The following is a 22,805-nucleotide window of genomic DNA, read 5'->3' as shown; positions in this document are numbered from 1 at the left end:
GGACCAGAGTTTTTCCTCGTTTGCGCTCGCCAACAATAACTTGGCGAGTGCAAGCAATGAAAATCTTACTCCAGACCACCTCCGTGCGAGATTTCTCAATGCGGGCGGTCAAGCACGGTCACTACCGCTCGTGATGAGAAAAATTCCGTTCGCATTGAAGCTGCAGCTCAAGTAGAACTTCTATTCGAGTGGCAGAAAGAAGCAGCACCCTCTTGCGCTGTGCGTGGTGCTGTTCATGCTGATTTTACAGCGCGGGACAAACACCCGGCAATAAGCGAACAGCACGATCTAACGCACTCTGCCACTTGCGGAACTCCGTGTAGCGCGGTGGCTACAATGGAGCATCTCTTTCACCAGCCCCTATAATTATGCAGTAATCCAACGTTAGGGGAAGTGACAAGTGCAGGCAGGCTTCTTCGGACTTCATGAGCTGGTTCTGAGGTTGAGGAAAGGATTTCCCTACTTTGTGATCCATTGTGCGGCAGTTGATGTCAGGATAGGCCCAGTGCCCAGCTGTTGGCGGGGCAGATCAACATGGTAGGCCCATCCCCCCTTGCTGACCTTGTTCAACGATGCCGATGCCTACGAATCAGACACATAAAATGATGCTGCGGCAATAATGCTGGAAAAAGGAGCCAACCCTGTAATGCCATCAGGGTCAAAGTACGCGAGACGTCTCTTCCACTGTGGTTGCCATTTCGGTATATTGACACCCACGAGCTTCTGTTTGTAATAATACTGTGTTTAATAAAACTTAAAAGACTGTAGGGTCATCTCTCCTCTTTACTCGATATGAATTGGTTCTTGTCGATGAATGGGTTGTTACGGTCCTATTCTCTGGTTTTAATAGAAATTGTGTGATTGTTTCACTTTAGCTCCCCCTTTCTCTTTCATGGTGCTTGTATGCGCACTTCTTTAAGAATTAATCCATTCAGAATTCACCCCGCTGCTTGCTGGGCGTGCCTACTCTTCAGGCCGCTGCTGTGAAGTAAAACTGTAAAAATGCGGGCGTCGCCTACTCCTGCAGTCAGGGAACATCTCACAGAAACCGTTCACTGGTGAAATACAAAAAACAGTGCAAATTAATTTGAACAGTTTGTTCCACTTGGGCAATAGAAAACGTTGCGCATGGAATGCGTGGTTTTACAACAGGGCGACGCATCGGGGAGGCTGGTTTTAAGAACTTCTGTTGTGCTTAGATAATAGGAAACGAGGAACATTTGTTTCCACTTTTAGTATGTGAATCATCTTTGATGGAGAATTAGTTTTTTTATCAGTGGCAGAAAAAGGGAAGATCAATTTGCTCTATCTTTTTTAATTATTTTGTAAGATTTTCTCTATAGCACCTGTGAAGGATGTTGCATGCCTTAAATATATTATACATATTTAAAAATGGTTTCCCCCTCCAGTCTAAACATCTTCCCCTTACCTCTCTATTCCGTATTACAAGAGCAGCATGTTTGCCCGGGTAGAAGCATCCTGCTGGGCTGTGAAAGTGATCTTGGGAAAAATCGGGGTTCTTTTCAAAGTTCGCCAGTGCGGGAAAAAAACAAACTGCACACCCCTTTAATAGTTCCCTTTATGCTGGTTGGAAGAAGTTGTGCCCACACCTGCTTCTCCTCGAGGCGGGTCACGTGTGTCGCTGTGTCCTTGCGCGCGCTGTCCGGGTGCTGATCTGAGCCTTCAGCTCCGGGCCCTGCAGTCAGCAGAGCAGATGCTGAAATGGCGGACACAGCATGTCCCGCCACCAGGAGCTGTCCGAGTGCTGAAAAGGCACCCGGGGCCTGTGCTGCTGCTGCTCGTGGACGGGTGAGTGGGTGGTTGTGCAGGAATACTCCGCAATGGAAGCAATAACTTAATGGTATTATATTTAATGTTACTTTGTTGGGAGACACGCGAAGACACATGCCGACATCTCCCCTATCCTGATGGACTTCCTTTGGTCCCCTTTTTTTCCGTTTTTGTTCCTGGAGTGTTTTATAGCTCGAACTTGACCCGAAGGTATTAGAGTGCTTTACATGAGCACCCGTTGCTTCTACATAAGCACACATTCATTTTTGTTAGGCATGTGGAGAATAAGTGATTTGCCCAGAATCACAGGATGTTGAGCGTGCCTGCCGAGACTCGAGCCCGGTTCCCCAGCATGGATGTTGAACCCTCGCGTGGTAAAGCCACAACCTCTGCCCCTTACCGGCCAGCACCATCTTCAAAACCAGCTGCATAGTTTACAAAGCCATCTCCATCACCACCGCTTACCCTGCAGCCAAGACCTGCATCTCTGTTGGGGTCTAAGCAGGCAACCATCAAACTGGAGATCAAAGATTTTAAAAAACAGCAAGCTTTTTCCATCTACACTCCAGGATCTAAAACTGGATCCCTGTATCCACGAGGCATGCCCCACCGCTGCTCCAATTTAGGAAAGAGTTGAAGACACAACTCTTTAACACCTTAGCCGCAGTAGGATTTACCGCGGTGCGCTGAGTTTTTTATAACCCCGCGTTACATGACGACGAGTATACGAGAGGTGTAACTCATGACCATGGAAGGGGTTAAAGAAAACTAAATCACAACGCATTAACAATACTCAACACAGCTACCGCTCCCTTTACTCATTGACTCTATGCCTTTGACCCTGTACATCCCTCCACTGCCTTTTGGCTAGGTTCTCAATATAGAACTACCACATACCTACATACACACATGCATATAGGTGTCAATGTGATGTTTCACCTCCAGTGATGGGTGGGTGCACCTGAGTGGTTTGGTTTCAGATAAACAGGCTGCCACTAGGCCCTGGAGGTGCTGTCGCCATGTTGGTTTAAGTGCAAATGCACGTGGGGGCTAGCTCACGCTTGCACACTCATTGGCGTGAGGTATGATTGTTTCATTCACATACGGGGATCCTCCATACGCCTCAACGCTAAGAAACTCAGAACTACTTCCTAAAAGAAAAACTATATCCAACATTTTTGGAGCCACCAGATGAAAAATCTGGAGTTACGACAATAGCCTGTAGGAAGCGAACGGGAAAGAGGTGGTGAACTAACAGCATACTGAGTAGGAACACCTGTACAGCGCTTTACATCCTCTAGGCGCCGCATTTCAAAGTTTTGCTGGAGTTTGTACTCAAGTCCTTTTATTATCCAAATGGAACATTCTGGAAGGCCTGCAACACCACTGCCCTTAGCTGCAGAATAGGTGTTGGCAGCTGACACAACCCACCGGTATGTCTTGTGGTACCGCTTTGGCCTATAACTTTTCATGAGCGTTACATTTTCATAAATCAGGAAGTAATTAAGAGCCGCATCGATAAGCGAAGCCTTTAACAAAGACCAAAAAAACCAAGACAGCTTGGCTTCGGATGCAGAGTCGTGCCACTGAAGGCAGATAAATTGCTTTTTATTGATCCGCTGACCTCCCTTGCGCGGATGTGATGAGCTGGTATCATCAAAAAAGGAATTCTATCTGACTCCCAATAAGGAGGGGGAAAGATAGCTTCAAAGACGGTGTTAAGAAGGATAGCCCCCAGGCGAGCACCTCGGTGGCCCCCCTAGAGGGCGGGGGGGGGCCCTCCGAGCTTGCTTCTAAGGGGCTGCAGTTTAGCCATTTTGAGCGCTCTTTGAAGGGCCGCTTCCCTTCATTCGACAGACACAGGCCAGCCGAGTGTCACAGAATATAATCGCAGTGGCGTCCCAGCCTCCTCTCCCCGGCTCGGCTTTGACATCCGGGGGATGAAACAATTGCCTGTGCTCGAGGGCTCCTTTTGTTCTTCCAAAGGCGCGCGCGCAAAGTTGAGACTATTTGTGTGGGTGACACGCTTCCAGCAGAACTTTCATCTCGAATCTCGCCGCCGCTTTCAAGGCGGATCTGAGACGGTGCTTGAGAGACCTGTTTCTTTTTTGTTCTTGGATGATGGTGCCGGTGGAAAAGTTCCACACGGTGCGCGGTCTTTCCTGGAATATGGGCCTTCCGGGCCACCGTGACGCCATTTTTCTTCTCTTAACGTGGCGTCTATGATGTCATTGCGTTGGTCCTTATGTGTAGATCAGAGTTCAATAAACGTTGCTGCTACGACGCCATTTTGTGGATTGACCCTTCTGATGCAGGTCAGAGGTCATTAAAGCCAAGTATCTCGCCCACACTTGGCCATCAAAGCCTCCACAGAAGCCTGGAACGACTGGCCAGTGGCCACCATATATCAGATCCGCCCTCTCAGTTCTTGAATTCCGAAAGAAATTGAAGTCCTAGCCAGTGCTTTAAATGGGGAAAAATAAGTGCAGGTACTCATTAAAATAGAGGTGTGGCAAGTGGGCGGGGCTAGGGGCGAGGCTAAGACCTAAATATAATCCTGCATAATGACTTCTGTACCAGTTGCAGCACACGTTAAAACACATGAGAAATGCTTTTATGTAAAAAGCAAAAAATTAACTCATTACACAAAATGAAAGTCGTGATGACACTTTCACCTGAATGGTCGCGGTGCACCTGATTGACAGTGCAGGGTCTGTCTAGACACCCTGTCCTGTTAATTACAGCATGACATAAGCCCTGTCAACCCCCTGTAGTTTGGGGCCTTTCAAATGGGCGCTGCTGGAATCTTTACCAGTAACTCTGCAAATGGCTGCTTCAGCCGAGTTAATTACAAGCTCCTCGGAGGCAGAGCGGTCTCAGCCCTGGACTGGAGGAGAAAAGTAACCTGCCCCTGCCATGGATCAGGGTACCGGTACCCTCCCAGACTACAGAGAAGTGCCGGTACTGCCGGCTAAAAAAAATCGGAAGTGCCGGTACCGACGGTCCAAAAAATTGGAAGTGACGGTACTGACGGCTAAAAGAATCGGAAGTGCCGGTACTCAGTACCGGTGAGTACCGGCCCATTCAAAGCACTGGTCCTAGCTCTTTATCAAGCCACAGTCCTGGCTCGGCCCGTACAGCTCCTACTACAGTGCCAGGAAACCCTCCCGCGTGAGTTTTGTGCTATACAAATACACATTACATAACATCGTGATGCCATTTCATGGGTTGGTCCTTCCAGTCCAGGTCAAAGGTTGCAAAATGCCACACCCACGAATGGCGGCCGTGACACAGTTTCATGGGTTCGTCCTTCCTGCTCAGCTCTGAGGTAGCTTCTGCCACATATGACCTCCATGACGTCATCAGGCTATTCTGTGAGTTGGTTCCTACATCTAGATCACAGTTTACTAAATGTCACTCATATTCATGGCCCCCATGACACCATTTTGTGGGTCAATCCTTCTGATCCAGGTCAGAGGCCATGTAATGAGATGATTCTTGCAATCCAGGACAGAGGTTGCTAATTATAACCCCACAATTGGCCACCATGACGCCATTTTATGGGTTCATTCTTCCTGTCCAGGTCAGAGGTTGTAAAGTCCCACTCCCACGGATGGCCGCCATGACACCATTTTATGAGTTCCTCCTTCCAGTCCAGCTAAGCGGTATCAAAGTGGCCCTCCCACACCAGGCCTCCATTATATCATTATGCCTTTCTGTGAGTTGGTCCATATGTTACAAAGCAGAGTTTACTAAGTGCGACAGGCATCGGTGGGTGCCATGATGTCAGTTTGTGGGCTGCTCATTCCAATTCAGGTCAGAGGTCATTCAATGGGATGATGCTTCCTGTCCTGGCCAGAGCTTGCTGAGTGTCTTCCCCTCACATGACAGCCCAATTGTTTCAATTAATTATGGTACAATTAAGCAGCCAATCAAAAATGTCCTCCCACATTCTGGACACTATCGGAAGTCCGGGAGTGACGGACTGGCCAATCAGAACATATGGATATTTTCTTATAATTTATGTGTCATTGTGACGTGTTGGTGAATTTAGATGTAATCTGTGAGTAGAGCTCTAAGTGGCTTCACGTAGAGGTTGAAGATGACACTGGGCAAGAGGGTTCTCTGGAGGTGATCCAGCTGTTCAGGAACCTGGAGGTGGTCATGTGGATGAAGTGGTGTCAGTAGGTAGGATGAAGAAGCAGTGAAAGGCATTTCTCTTGAATCCCATTCGAGATTTTAGGGTGTGGGTGATGGTGGGGAATCAACAGTGTTGAAGGCAGCTAAATAGGCCAAGTAGTGACAGAATGCCGGTTTCATATTTATCTTTGGACAGAAGAGCATCAACTAAGAGTTGTAGGGTTTCTGCCTCTAACCGGCAGCGTGATCAGAGGCTGGATTGATTGTTGTTTAGATGGTTGGTGTTGATGTGTTCCTGAAGTTGTGCGTAGACAGCTTTGTTGTTGCTCTAGGCTAGAAAGTGCAGATGAGTGATGGGCAGGTACTTTGCAAGGTTGTCAGGGCCTAGTTTGTGTTTCTTCAGGAGTAGGAGAGCGTGGCCTGTGTTTAGCGCTACACAGCAGACATCTTGAGTGAGGGAGGCATTGACGATGCTGAGTAGGGGTGAGAGCACTACTCCACAGAGGGATTTGATAAAGGAGGGTGCAGGAACAGCTTCTTAGATGCTGGCTTTGAGAGAGTTGAGAATGTCCGCGGGGTCTTTTACAGGCTGGAAACAGTTCCATATTCTAGAATCTGACAACATCCATGGCTGCTTGGTCAAAATAACCCAAATAAAAGGTGTTATTTGAACTGGTTCAACTTCATGACATTAAGTGAATTAGTAAAGCATGCAGTCACTCTCTAGGGCACCCTGGTGCTAAATAATGAATAATTATTGTTACTCTACTCAGAGATATTAATTTTATTGACCTTGGAAGGGTGAAGGGCAAATTGAACCAACCCAGTCTCAAACCATTGACCATGACATATAACACAGATTCCTGGAGTGGCAGTGCTTAATTTGTAAAAAAAATAAACATAAGTAACAGCCCTTGTCAGAAGGCCACTGCAGCTTGCACCACACATTGCCACTGCCAGCACTGCCAATGACAGTACACGCACAACTACTAACCATCACACTCATACAAGTGTGACACATTTAGACTGTTTGGGCCCCTACAACTATGAGAATTACTTGGGTGGCAGGTATTACTTGTTTTACTGCATATTGAATAATAAATAATTGCTGTTGTTCTCATCTCTAAATTACACAAACGGCGCCACCATGTGGCAGCTGTCATAAGTGCGGGTGTTGACAGCTAAGTGCCAGTGCCGAGCACCGGAAACCACTTGCTCAAATTAAGCACTGACAGAGTGGGTAAATTAATCCTTTGAGTCACAAGACCCGCAGTTTTTACATTTTTCTAGCACCACAGTTTATACATATTCCAGTCAACCAACTCAATGTTCTTTTTTTAATCTTCCTTCACAAGATGACAGTCTGGCCCTTCACTGACACTGTTTTACATTCGGTGGGTACCCGCCCTATTGCCGCTTCTTCACGCCGGCCATCAAAACCAACTTGTCTCTTCCAGAATCAACACTACAGGAGCATTCAGAGCCAGCAGCGGGGATGCAGCCAAACCTGATGTCTGCTTAAATCTTTCAAGCGATCAAGCTGTGCTCTCAGATGTTGAAAGGAAGCCCAACCACCTTCTGAGCACAAGCATGATGTTCACAGATATGCATGGGCAACGCGCGCGGCCCTCCTGCCTGGAGGTGAGCAACTTGATGGAACAGACAGTAACGATGGCCCCTATGTTACTCCCTAGCTTTAAATGTAGGTAGAAATTCACATGGATAAGCATTAATTGTTTCTATTAGATCTTTTGCGCATGGAAGCAAATGTATCCAACACCGGTCAGTTTCTTTTCATTGGTAAACACAGGTGACACTAGATGAGGGCATGGAAATTTAGAATGTTTCTGCATTACAACATGTCAAGTAAAAAAAATGTAATTACCGAAAAATTCAATGATATTATAATTATGAAAAAACAGGAAAATCAAGAATCAAGTTGTCTATATAAAGCCTACCAACGCGATTGGAAAAATACATTATTGAATGCCCACTAAAGACAAGTAAATTGTAACCTAATATTTCCAAAAGCCAAGAAACTGTAATAAAGCTTATCGCTGATATCTTCCCGGCAGCACATGCAGGTGCATGTCGCAATATCTCCTGGCTGGGCTTTCTACTTCTTTTCCCTATAAGTCATGTGTGAGCTCATACAGGGAGATGTGTGTGCCCCGAGTGCACAAATTAGGCCTGGGTGTGAAATTCTGCTTCGCTCATGGAGTTTTTCTCACTCCGTGCTCCACGCTGTGTGTGAATTTCTGGAAAACTCTGACTAGCGGCACAGAATTTTTCCTCTCCCGCGGCTTACCAACATTAAGTTGGCGAGAGCGAGCAAGGAAAATCTTACTCCAGACCATCTCCCGGCAAGATTTCTCAACGCGGACAGTCACGGCTGGTCACTACCGCTCGTGTTGAGGAACCTTCTGGTCACGTTGAGGAAGCTGCCGCTCGAGTAGAACATCTACTTGAGTGGCAGAAAGAAGAAGCACCCTCTTTCACTGCACGTGGTGCTGTTTGCACTGATTTTACATCACGGGGCAAACAGCCGGCTCTAAAAACCAGCGCAAGCTGCATGACGTACATCTCCCTCCACCGCTTGCGGAACTCCGTGTAGCGCAGCAGAGCTTTTTGGTCACTCCACATAGCGACCAGCTACAAACTCAGCCTAGGCCTAGCACAAACAGCTGTAAGGTGGAGACGACATGATACAGACATTCTCTTGACAAAGGCTTTGAGCTGACAATAGATTGGACTCACAAGCATAAGAAACATTAAATTGCAATACATGACATGTTCAGCTCATTGATCACATAAACCAGCATCAGGATCAATATAATTTCATACACAAGAATAACATGATTTGTGTTTTTGAGCCTCACAATGATCAAAGAGTTGGATTAAAAACTAAGAGCCGGATTTAGATGTTGATGGTCTTACCGCCGTCCAGCCATGGCGGTGGTCCCAAGTACTCCATTGAGTTGACGGCAGTCCACTCGCCGTATTTAGATGTTGCAGCAATAGACAGGATACCGCCTCAGTGGTGCTCTTCTCTGCTGGGATAGCAGTACTCCATCACCACCAGGGAGGCGGGATTGCGCTGAGCCAATTTAGATGTTCCCATTATGCTGGCGGTGTTCTGGCGGCGCAGTCCTGACGTAGTGAGGCAGGGGTGGCGTGGAGATATGTAGGTACTACTTATTTACATCTCAGTACATATATGTTGTGTATATGTCAATATGTACATGTAAGTAATGTGTACTTGCCATTGTTTTTACATATAGCATTGCACACCGACGAGCACACACCATTGAGTGTACACGCACACCCACCACAAAAGCCTACTTTATAATCCAAAAACAACAATTGATGGACAGAATGCAGAACAATGTCATACATTCACCCCAGTACAGAGATCTGGGCCTAAATCCATCGTTTTTTGGTTTTTTTTGCACTCCACACCAACCCATTTCAGTTATGGCCATATGCAAATCAGCCTTGACCCTGTGCCTCATGGGAACAGTCCAGCCCGAACTGCCAAGCCATGTCTTTCCTGGACCGGAATCAAGCATCCTAGGACCGGTTTCTGGCTATCAGCCGTCTTCAGCCAGGATAGCTTGACTCCAGTGGTGTGGAGAGCATGGGACTCACGTGTGAGCACCACCCCCTTTTGTACCGCTTTGGCCGCCATAAGTGTGGCAGGGTATGCTCAGACGTGAGTCCCTTGCTCACTTTGCCACTGGATTCAAGCAAGCCGGGATAAAGACGGCTGTAATGCCAGAAACCGGTCCTCGGAAGCTTGTTTCCGGTCCAGGGAAGGCATGGCTTGGCAGTTCGGGCTGGTCTGTTCCCATGAGGCACAGGGTCAGACTGATTTGCATATAGCCATGTCTGAACTGGGGTGGCAGAGTGGGCTAAAGAACGGTGATGGATCAAACCCAGATTTTTTGACTGGGTGTGAGTGTTTGATTGGTTCAGATGCTCCGTCCATCACCACCCCTTTTGTACCTACTTTATAATCCAGCAACACTAGGGTGACTGAGCGTCATGGTCCAGTAGCTGCAGAAAAACGAGGACCTGGAGAATGGAGTTGAAGACGTAATCGGTGGTATGACACCGAAAAAAGGTGAGCTTTCACCCCTTTTTCTTCCTTTCCACCAACCAGAGCTTGGCGGTTTCCTTGCCATAGTTGCCTCGACAGAAAGGCAATTTGTAATCAGGATGGCGGGAATCTCGGCGGGACTCCCTACAATATCCGCTTCAGCCTCTGATGCCATTGACGTGGTAGACAGTTCCTGGTGGATTCAACGGGACTGCGATGGTCTTCCCTTCAGTGTCCAGCCAACATCTAAATCGGGCAGGCGGACCATCAACGCGGCAGGTGGGAGGACCGCCAAAAGAGCGTCGGCTGGACCAGTCCAGCCAAGATCTAATTCACACCCTAAATCTACCCCTTAAGGATACCTCCAAGATGGGACAGGGGTTCTCTAGACAAAGGGATATGTAAAAATGCACATGGCGTACACAACTTTTCTGTCAGACGACTTACACAGTTCGAATCCAGACCAGAAGACTCACTTCAAACAAGGTATTTATTGTAAATGGGACTCTTATGCCAATAAAAGTGCCACTCAGCATGTACCATTTCACCTTGAAGCAGCAGTATTACAAAGCTCGGCATGTTGTGGAGATTGCCTATTATAGTTTTGAAAAAAGTTATTTTTCAGTTTGAAGTGATTCCGGAATGGAGAGTGCTGTGTCATTATAATGTGCACCAGCACTTACAAGGGAGCACACCACTCTATTTAATGTAGAACCAACCACTGCTCTTCCTGTCGAGTGCTTGCAGCCAGAGACAAGTTTGCTCTGCTGGTCCTTTTCAGTAAACAATTTATCGTTATTTGTTCTCTGACTCAGGTACTTCTGCAGACAATCACATAGTCAAATTTGTAAAGAAAGGGGCCCCTGAATTAACTAGCCAGGACAGGGAAATACAATGTTTTGGAAAAAACACTTGGCCAGAGTAGATCAAAGCATCTTAAAGGCACAATTCACAGTATTTTAGTTTAACATAAATATGTACCTGATCATATCTACAACAGGACAGCTTTATATCAAAATCACATAGGCTTAATCCCAAACTCTAGGAACTTTTGACGGTGAGAAGCTCACTCTCTCCAAGTCAATGAAAAACAATAGTAAAAAGTTTAAAGATTTATTAAAATGAAGAATATAAATCAATACCCTGTTTTAATCAGTCTGCTTCTTTGGTTATCCCTGTGTATAATTGAGAGAAGGTTAATCCAGGGAGTGAAGGCGCTGTACTGTTCCGCGATCAGCGCAAAGGCCTGAAGCGCTAGCTCGACCCTAGCTGCTGCGTTTCCAGGTCACTGCTCCAAACGTTTTCCAACCCAAAAACTGACCCCCTTCTACCAGAGAGTGTATTAGCCACGTCAAACAGATGCTGAGGTGTAGGATGGAAATACACACAATCAGGGCACAAGTCGTAACAAAAGAAGTGGGGGGACGCTGTCACCGGAAGTGACGTCACAGCAGGAAGTGACATCACAAAAGGTGCCGAGCTCCTCGTCCCAGAGAGGCCAAAGAGTGAAGTCCAGCTGTTTGGCAGGGGGGATGGCGTCCCCCCGGTAAAATAAGTGGGGGGACGGCGTCCACCCGCGTGGTACCCCGACTCGAGCCCTGCACACAATGCCCCACTTCCATCTGGTCTCCCAGCTCTTGGAATGGGGGCAGATATACTACAGTGTGTGTGCCACTTATGTTGTCCACATTAATAGCCCCCCTGTGTTTCTCCACTTGTCCAAAGCAACACTGTCTTACCAGAGCTGGGGAGCTTGTGGGTAGCCGTGTTCTATAGAAATCTACATATCATAGCATGTTACTAGAATACCAAATCTTAGTGCCTCCAATCTCAAATGTATTTATTTATGTGGCATACTTCATAAAGCGCATGTTAGCCAAAAGTTCCTTTGGCGCTAAGTACCTGAGGAATTATCAAGGTAGAATAACTGAGGAGGCCTAGCAGCAGTACGCGTGCTGGAACAGCCATGTTTTAAGATCTTCCCTAAAAGATTTGAATACAAGGTGATTGGGAAGAGAACTCCAAAGGGTCAATGCCTGGACATAAAAACTACGCCCGCCCGTGCATTTCTTCCAAACTATGGGGGTCTCTAAACGAGCAGCCTTGGAAGTTCTTAACAGGCAAGTGGGAGTATATTTCCTGATCTTATTCGATATACACCGAGAGACCAGTCCATATTTAAAGGTGATACAGCAGTTCTTAAATTGGATCTTTTGCTTTAAGCGAAGCCAACGCAGTTGTTTTAACCCCTTGGCCGCAGTGGTAATTCTACCGCGGCGCTGGGGGTGAGGGGGGACCGCGGGGCGCTGCCATGCTGGTGACAGAACCACTCCGTCACCAGTCACGGGCGCGCTGTGCTTCTGACGGAGGGGTTCCGTCACGGCCCCTCCCGCCTAATAGAACGCTCAGCGCAGGCGCGGAATTCATGCCGCGCAGGCGCGGCGGCCGGGCTGTGACAGAACCACTCCTACCTACAGTCCACCGTGGCTGGTGACGGAGTGGTTCCGTCACCAGCATCCAATGGGTTAATACGGGAGTAACGTGGGAGTTCCTTAGCAAACCATTAATGAGGCATGGTGCTTCATTTTTTACTGCTTGGAGTCTGTAAACACATTTTTTTGGAACAACTATTTTAATTGCATTAGAGTAGTCTAACCATGACATAATAGAGGCATTACTACCCTTTCTTAAGGCCTCAACGGGGAGAAGGGAAGATCATTTCCTAATGGCTTTTAAGAGGAAATAAATATTGAGACCACCGCTCCAATCTGGGATGACAGGGTGAGCCCTCCATATGTCATTGCCCTGAGACCCTTTGCCGATGTCTTTAGCAGGAGAGGACCGCCCATATCAGACGATAGCCCATCTCAGACGATAGCCCATCTCAGACGATAGCCCATCTCAGACGATAGCCTCTACTCCAGAGATCTATCCTTCTGTTTAGTATCACAATATCAGTTTAGTCTGGAATTAGTTTAAGATGGTTAATCCCCAGCCAAGCTCAGGTGGACCGTAGGCTGGTTTTGGTTTCTTCCAGCATCTTCATGTTCTTCTCTAGTCGATGGAGGATGTGAGTCTCATCCGTATAGTTGTGCACTCTGCATCCCCTTGAGGCCAGCGTTTGTATTAGGGGGTTAATATATATCTTAAGCAGATGCAGAGATAGAGTAGATCCCTGAAGGAGTCCACAACATTTGGAGATTGGGGTTGAAGTATAGGGTGTTAATAAAACTGCCTGTGCTCTGAATTACAGAAAGATCTCAGACAATCCAAAGCCAGGCCCCTGACACCAGTTCAACCCGCACCCGGCCATCCAAAACAGAAATCTAAATAAGGGACGAAAGCTGTTAAGATTTTCCCATGAGTGGACCATCCACTGGGTAGGGGCATTGTCTGGACAATAATGCTTCACATCGAATTAGCGACTGGTCTTAAGGGTCATGGAATCACCAAGGCCCGCCATTACCCCAGTTACCAAAACTAAAGATATCTTCTCCATTGTGGAGGAGCTGTCGCACCCAGATAGGGTCACTATTAAACCTCTCCCCTCTCGAGTGCTCTGCGATTCCCTCAATCATTTTTTTGTGGATAAAATTGCTAACATTAAAAATAGCATTTTACTTGCAGGCCTACCTCCCTCCCCTAGGTTTGATTTTTCCTCGTTCTCTCCCAATCCTCAGCAACTGACTCAGATCCCTCCAATTTCGGAGGAGGAGTTTTTAGCTCTTTTAAATAAGGTCGCTTCTGGGTCCCCCACTGATTGCTGTCCCCCTTTGATCCTCTGCGAGGCCTTTACAGCTTGTCTGCTCCCCCCTCTCGGACTCCTGGATATGTCTCTTTCCTCTGGCCTGGTCCCCAGCTCTTTCAAAGTTGCCGAGGTTGTGCCCATCTTAAAAAAAAACATGGCGGACCCTACGGTCATGAGCAACTTCCGACCCATCTCCCTTCTTCCCTACCTCAGTAAAGTTCTTGAGTCTCATGTTACCAATACTTTGAGCTCATTTATTGAACATTCCCAATATCTTGACTCCCAACAGGCCGGTTTTAGACCCGCCCACTCTACGGAGTCAGTAATACTTTCAGTTATGGAGGAACTGCGGAGAGGGGCGGACTCTAACATCAGTCAGGTTTTGGTGCTCCTGGATTTGTCGGCCGCCTTTGACATGGTCGACCATGATATTCGGGTCGATCGTGTCGGGGAGGCTGGCATTCGGGGTACCGCTCTTGACTGGGTTCGCTACTTCCTGAGTAACCGCCACCAGGCGGCCCGGCTTTCTCAGTTCACTGCTGAACTAACATGGGTGCCTCCTTATCCCCTCTCCTTTTTAATTTATACCTGACCCCCCTTTTCCGGTCCTTGCGAGGTAGTCATGTCACCGCGTTTAATTACGCGGATGACATCCAGCTGATTTTTAATATCGATGCCTCGGATGAGTCCATCTCTAATTTTCAGTCTACCCTCTGTTATATCAGTGACTGGATGGGGGTTAACCACCTCAAGCTCAACCCCGACAAGACAGAACTGGTTCTTGTCGGGGGAGCTGCCAATCCATGGAAATCCATCTTCTGGCCTGCGAGGTTGGGTTCTCCCCCTAGCCCAGTCGACTCAGCAAAAAGTCTGGGGGTTATCATCAGTAATGATCTTACGATGAAGCCCCAGATCAATGCTGTAGTTTCGTCTAGTTTTTTCCAGCTGCGAAAAGTCCGTAAGATTGCCCGCTTTTTGACCACTGATGCCCTTACTCTAGTCTTGTTAGCTTTAGTCATCTCGAGGATAGACTATGCCAATTCCCTTTATGTAGGCATCCCGGCTTATCTATTGAAGAGGCTGCAACTCGTTCAGAACCAGGCCGCACGTCTCATTCACCATTAACCCAGGCACCAACACGTTAGTCCTTTGTTAAAATCCCTTCACTGGCTTCCCGCGTCCGAGCGCTGTAAATTCAAGTTAGGTTGTACTATTTTTAAGTCCCTAGCCGGTGCGGGTCCGTCCTTTATCTCCTCACTACTACACCCTTATGTCCCTTCCCGTAATATCTGGTCCTCCCACCTGGCCCTACTTAAGGTCCCGGTTTTTAAACGTAAGAAACACGGAGGACTGAGATTCTCATTTCTTGCCCCTTCCTTTTGGAATTCACTCCCCCTAGGCATAAGATCTGCCTTCCCCTATACCCGCTTTAGATCCTTTCTTAAAACTCACTTGTTTTGTAATGTTTACCACTAACGCCTTTTCGCCCTGTGGACTGTCTTCCCCCTTTTGCTCGAGCGCCAGGAAACCGCCAGGTGTTAGTTGCGCTTTAGAAATATTTTTTACATTACAAAGCACATTTCAAATGTGTAATGAAAGACCTCAGTGGGACGAGTATATGGTGCTTCCATTTGGTGTAAGTATGTAACCTGTCTTTGCAATTTTTCAATAAAGGTTTTTGGAAATAAAAATAAAAAAGACCTCAGCGGGCCTCTGAGGCAGAGAAGTGCCAGAGACAGCACCCAAAGGGTGTTGGTTTGGTCATGTATGATGACTTCTCTCCCAAGAGGAAAGCATAAACATATCTCAGGAGTTCCACAGCCCAGGTGATGAGTTGTTGGCTGGGCTTTAGCCAGTTGCTGGGATGTCATAACTCTTGGTTGACATGGTTCACTGAGGCTTCTTCCACATAGGCGATGTGATTGTCTTCCAGATGGTCAGTGATCGGCTTCTGTCCTCACAGGGCAGTCCAATCCCTCTTCTCCATACCTGTTCGCAGTAACAGGGGACTCCAGGAGACCGGCTAGACCCAGACCAGAGGGAGTGAAACCACCAGCAAAGGTGCTTGCTTGGTAAGCTCTGGTTTTACAGTTGTGTCCAGAGACTTCTCAATGTCCAGAAAAGGGGAAAAAGACACAGAATTAATACAACTTTGGAGAAAAATGAAGGAAGCCAAGTCTAAACTAAGCATTCACATTTTCTGTTTCGAAATCTTCCTCATTTACAGAGGAGCTGAATCATGTTTCCTTGTCCAATATTAAGCAGGCTCTGTGTGCAGCCAGAACTGGTCTAGTGTAAGATGTTTACTGAAATCAGGAGCTCACAATGCTAGGTTAGGTGACAGCCAATAATATAGGGTCGGGGTACAAGTACTGGGGAGAGGAAACATGCACAATGGAAAATATGAGGAACCTTCGATCACACACCGGGTAACTTTGGTTTTGGTGATGGGTACCCAAAACAAGAGGGACATGCAGGCTGCACTCCCTGAACAAAGGGCAGCCTGTAGAGAGACTGCCAATTCATGCTTTAATGTATACACTGTCATGGTGGGATGCATGTGGGAGCAAAACCATACCCCAAAAATCGGACACCCCAATTGGTTCTTCCCGGGTTCCCTGGCTCATTGAAGGTGTTAAACCTCAATTTCATGAGGCATTGTATCCCTGAGTTAAGGCACCTTCCAAAACATCAAGTAGCAAAGTAAAAACAGTTAATTAAATAATTGGGTCCACTCGATAACTGAGTTCTACATCAATGAAAAGTTAAAGGGTTTTATTGCAAAAATTCAAATAAGAGTCAATGCCATGAAGGTTCTCGGATGCAAAGTTATACAGAGTATCTAACAATCAGGAAAATATTCTCAGTCTCAACAGCACGTAAAATCATAAGAAAATCAAGCAGCATCCCTAGCAGCAGAGGAAAGTCTGCTGGCTCACTCCCAGATCAAGAGTTTCTTATACACAATTTTTGCTTAGTAAATTAGGATGGCTGCAGGAGCATTGTGATGTGAGAAAAAGTACAATATCTTTAGCAAATCAGAGCACAAGAATACTACCTTTGCACATAAGCACCATTCTATTTCTAGAAAATGTATACAACACCCTCTATGCTAATGTCATCCAAGGATGCTCGAACAGTTATGAACATTTAGACAATGAGATTTTCTCCCAGTGAATGGGCCCAGTGAAGAAACCAAACGAGATGGATACGTGTTGCAATCTAACATCCGCATCATAGCACGTTCAACACGAGCGATGCAACGATGGCCGTGGAAATACACCAGTATGTCATCAGCTTCACTGTGTTCTGCGAAGCCAGTGGAGAGAAGATCTGAGCGAGGGTTTGGGTGCTCAGGAGGAAGGAGTGAGCGACAGAGATGGCATCCATTTTGTTTACACACTAAAACACATACGTTTACCTCTATACACCATATGAAATTACTTTTAATTCCATCTAAAGTAAATCTATCATTCATATGTAAAATTGCATAGTATATGTTATTATTGCAAAAAAATATAAATTAAAAAACAATCCCACACACTCCTTTCTTAAACTGCCTTAAATCAATCACACATGCATTCCACAAATGAGGACAAGCAGGGAATCACATTTATGGAGGACAGGATGGACTTTTATCAAAGAGAACCAGTGTGCAGTCTACAAAGATGCAGGTACAAAGTCATGTACCCTTCACCTATAACTCCATTGGACCATAACCAGACATCTCATAGCTTGGCATCAGGGAGGTACCTTCACTTCAGCTCTTTTGTGGTGACTTGGTAAAGACAGGGTAGAAATCTGGAGCATCTTCAGTGGGATCTCAGATTGTTGAGGTCTCTGGTGGAAAGAATTTGGTTGGCCACTGTTGATGTATCTCTGGCATATAATACTTCCATCGAATGGGATTGAATGCCTTGATCAGCTTCCAAACTGGTGTTGATATAGGACACTCTCTACCCTCAATATCATGCAGCACAGTGAATAAACAGCTATTCCTCACCGATAGGCACCCACGTTTGTCCAGACAGACCAGCTTGGCATCCGTCTTACGACATACGCAGCTAACACCCACCAACATTTACGCAAAACTTTTAAAAACCGAGGAGGGATGCCTTCACCATCCAGAACTTTGGTTGTATTTTGTGAATCATCTGTTGTGTTGAAATGGGATTCAGTGATCTCGTCAGTTTATGATTCAGGGGTTGTAATACAGAAACCTATAGAAAATATTTTGTTTTGTTTTGAGTCTGAGGGTGTCTCATGTCTTCTTGACTCACAAAGGTGTGTATGCACCTAAGCAACACTTAATTGTGCAAATAACATCATTTGAAAGTGTAGATTCATGCCAGTAATTAAAAAGTTTTAATTTTCACTCATAATTTCATTAACTCACACTAATAATTCTGCCAGTATAGCACAGTATATGTGTGTGTGTGCCAAGAGAGAGATACATTCTTACATAGAGAGGCTTTCAGTCAGCCCTCTTCATCGATTGGGTTATTCAAGTGTCCTTCACAATTTGCTGCCGCCCACCACAGCAGGGGTCTGTGGCTCAGCCCACTTCAACTATAGTCTTTCTTCACTGCGAATGGCACCATTTTGATTATACATGTACAGAGCTGCCTGGAAAAGTAGTCTGTGTCAGAATCAGGACTGGTGGGCCAGTCTCTGCTTTCATTTCAAGCTTTTTTACAACAGGTAATTTTTGCTTTGTTTCACAAACATATAAACACTACATTCAACCACCAGCTCTTTTTAGTTTCTGTTACTTTTAAACTTTTAGCGACTGCATATGTTTATAATAAGAAAAATAAGCAAAGCATCCTTACCAAGACCAAGCCTATTGTCTTTGCCAGTGCTTCTTATAAATGACACAGTGGCATTAACGGTTCATATGCAAGTAGATGCATAGTTAGTTACAGGTTTTTAAATTTCAAATGACATCAGAAATGTATCTTTGATCACTGGGCAGCAGTCAACTAGAATTTGGTCTGCCCCCTTGTCTGCCTTCCTTAACCGTGTATCCTGAGAACGTATTTCCCATGCTTACCTTTATTGCAGCCAAAGGTGTCTTCCATATATGAACCAGATACCAGTGTGCCTATTTATATCCAACAAAATCAATATGGCATTATACTCTGAATCAATGAGATCGTCTTAGCCAATCATGGCTAATATGCCCCTAATAAAAACCTACAGGCAAATTAATATAAAATGCTGTGCTGAAGGTGTGTGTCTCACTGTCTGCTCCCTGTCAATACCTCTTCTCCAATCCATTTCTCTTGCTAGGATTTAGATGTGAAACAGTGCCCGGTACGCTGATGCTTTTCAGCCTCTCTTGCATATCCTTATTCAGAGCGTGGCCCACTCTGAATCAATAAAAATATAAAATAATAATCTTGAATGTAACACTGCTGCAGGGATTTGCCCAGCAGCTCCTGTTGCAGCGTGATTACTGAAACAGGAGAGTGTGTTCTCTTTTTTTCCCTAGGACCAGTTTTCTCACAATTAAATCGTATAATTGTTCATCACTATCATCTGCTTCCAAACACATTTAAAAGATTTGTGTTACATTTCTATTGCTAAAAATTCCCGTAGAGGAGTAAGCATTAAAACTTCAACTTGGCTATATAGACACGAATCTTCTTGCAAAAACTAGAAAACAGTTTACTTGCCCTGTGTAACTTATGCTGTTATGCATGGCAATATGTCAGCTTAGGAGATATCAGTGGGGACCAGCAAAACAAATGCAGGTCTAATTGTCAAGATAATCTCTCCACCCCTGTAACATACCAATTGATGCATTAAACCCATCCACCCACCTGTGCAGCCCACTTCCATTCATGCTTCTATCCAAAGACTTTGGTGTGTGGCTGGGTGCATGAATCCGTTTGCAGCACCTGTGTGCACATGTAGGGCTGTGCACTTGTCTGTGTGTTGCCTTTGTGTGCATGAGTGCGTCTATGCCTTTTCGTCTATGCATGGATGCCTTTATCTGTGTAGGAGAAGGTGTTCTAGAGTATACATTCAGAGTTATGTGCGTGGGGGCCTGCAGGTGTGTCGCTGTGTCTGAATTTGTGCATGCAAGTATCTATCTGCGTTGGTACTGTTTTCTTTTAGCTACACTGCCTTCCTTACTTTTAGGTCGAGCCTAGCGGCAGCGCGCAGACACTGATAGCTCTGCGGGGCTTGCTGTAGTAGAGTATGCTGTGGAAGCCTCACCCACTCTCCTCCCATACTTTTCATTGGCTGGTGTCATTGCCTTAGTAAATGCTGGCTTCCGATTCATTATGAGACTTGTTAGTCCCTCCTTGTTACCACCTTGTTGCCATTTGTTACCACCCATAAGACCTTGACCTTTTACTTGCCACGTTACACGGACTGCTTTATCTAGTAAGTGATGAAAGAGTTTTCAGGTTGAATGATGTTTTTATTTAATTTGTATCTTATTTAATAAGTGTATGAGAAAATATATTGATCCTTGGTGATGGCTTTCTGATCACAATTTCCCTTTTTCCGGTGGTTATATAGCCCTCTTGATACCTAAACCTTGAGTATGTTTTCCTCTCATAGTGGTAGTGGTCCCTATGGGGGCCTGTGTCCGTGGAACAGACTGTTTATAAATTTGAATAATTTGTTATAATTTTCTTGTGTAAAGTGTTTATTAATATTGAGTTTTATTAATCTTGGTATATTTCTGTTTTTTATAGGATCATTTAAATGTATTTTGTTGCCCTTTGTCCTGATGAGGCCTAAAACTAATTGAAAGGCCGAAACGCGTCGACAGTTATTATTAATTTCGGCACCTGGTTTTGATTTGGAAACTGATGGATATATTTCCCAGGAGCATCATTGATTGTTGAAGCCAAAAAATCAATTGGGCTTCCTTTGCTTCTTGCTAATGTGGTCTCAGAAAAAGGAAATAAGGCCTAGAAAAGACAACGCCATGTTTTCCTTGTAAATAAACCATTGGGCTTCTTACATAAACTTTGGATTAAGGGTCCACAACAATAAGACATTTGGACCACCTGGATTTAGATTACTAACTTTGTTTTTTGGAATTTCACACGTCAATCCTTACAAGATTAAATATTGTTTGGTCGACTGATTTATATTTAGAATGTAAAAAAAAGAAAAAGGATCTTTAAAATAATTCACAAACTATATTACTGTTTTGTTGTGTGTTTTTTTCTTTATTTATTTGTACTTGTATTTTGGTAATAACCATTGGATGAACGTCTTAACAAATGAGAGATATATATCATAAAAACTTAGGTTGTGAAGAGACAAATAATTGACCGTTTTTGTTCTCAGAATTTACTTTTTTTGTAGTAAATACCTTGGCATCACCTTTTTTGTAATTCTGTGTTTTCACCCAGATGCCTTTTGGTTTACCGGGTACCCCCTGTTATTAATAATTATCTAGTAAGTGAGCACTATTTTTGTTGTTATTGTCACTGATGGGGACAATGGCGGCTGCTTTTTTGGGTATTAGCATAATGAGCGCGGCGCCCGCTTTAGGGACATTCCGATCATTTTACATTTTAATTTTATATAACTCATGTTAAGCCCGGCGTCCACTTTTGAGACGCCGTGCTCATTTAATTATTTTATTTTTTTAACTTTCAGAGTGAGCGCGGTGCCCCATTCAGGGACACTGCGCTCTGTTTATTTATTTTTTTAACTTTAATACTGAGCGCGTTGTCGCTTCAAGGACACCGCGATCAGTGTTAAAGTAAAAAAAAATAAGAAACCGAGCGTAGTGTGCTTGAAGTGGCGCCGCACTCAGTTCTAAGCTTAAGGAAACCTTTGCAATGCAATAGGTCTTGCATTTATGCGAGTTGAAGCTGTAGGCATTGTCATTTACCATGCCAATAGCTTAAACTCGCGTAAATGCAAGACCTATTGCATTGCAAATGCTTGTTTTAAAATGTTGTCCAATATTGTTTTCTTTGCCTTCATTACGCTTATTTTTGTTTAAAGCGTCCATGTCTGGATCAAAGAGGCACTGGAATGGACCCTGCTAAGCTCTGGAAAACCAAATATCTGAAATCAAGTTATTTTTTAAATTGATCTGAGTTGCTAGAATCATTTTTCCTATATTGGGCAGAAGTCTTTTGTTTTCTAACTCACTTGTTCCCGTTAGCCTTCCATAGATCATTAAATTATTTTAGTCACCGAATGCTACAATGGAAAACAGCTTTCTCCGTTTTTCTAGTTTATTTTTGTGTCAGGGACATTCTTTACGTTCGGATTTTGTGGACTTTTGAAACCATTACTTTCAGGATAGATTGCGCTTTAATACAACCTGAACAATAATGCATAAACATTGCATTATGAGGCTATCAGAAGTGTCTGTGCTGATCGTAGAAGCGACATGCACGGTGAGAGATACCACCAGTGTGTTTTTTGTGCTATTGAACTTACAAAGCACCAATGGTGCACAGCTCCAGGGTCGGAGTGGGGCAGGAAGTAGGTCTGGGCCCCCATTTGTGTATTAGATAGCTAAAAAACGTCGATCCTGTTTGCAAAGGACAAGCTGTATACGCGCTTTGCAAGTTATGGAAGTTGGGGAGTGAATGTGGCCTAAAGGCTAGGATCGGAGCTGGGGAACTTTTTTCGAGTCTCGGCAGGGACGCTCAACATTCTGTGATTCTGGGCAGGGTCGGGTTGGTAAATCGGGCACTCCGGAAATGGCCGAGGGGCCGATATCGAAGTTCCAGCGGTGGGCTGCTTTTTTGGCAGTCTGGGGCCGATTTGTGCTGTTTCTGGTGTGTTCAGATGTCGCCAGCGGCCCAGTGGGACCCGGAGTTGCCTTTTTGGAGACAGCTGGGCGTTCATTACCTCCCTTTTATCAGCGGGCAGAGGTGTCACTCCCTTTCTCTGACTGGGCCGGCCAATGAATGTGTGCATACTGAGCGGGGGCAGGGGGCCGGAGCAGAAGTGGCCTCACTTGTTTTCAGGTGTTTATAAAACTTCACTGAAACAGTGTTTTGAGGAAAGGCAATATGCAAATATGGGAGA

Source organism: Lissotriton helveticus, chromosome 4_2, assembly GCF_964261635.1.
Source record: "Lissotriton helveticus chromosome 4_2, aLisHel1.1, whole genome shotgun sequence".
Lineage (NCBI taxonomy): Eukaryota > Metazoa > Chordata > Amphibia > Caudata > Salamandridae > Lissotriton > Lissotriton helveticus.
Note: the sequence above shows the minus strand (reverse complement) of the source record.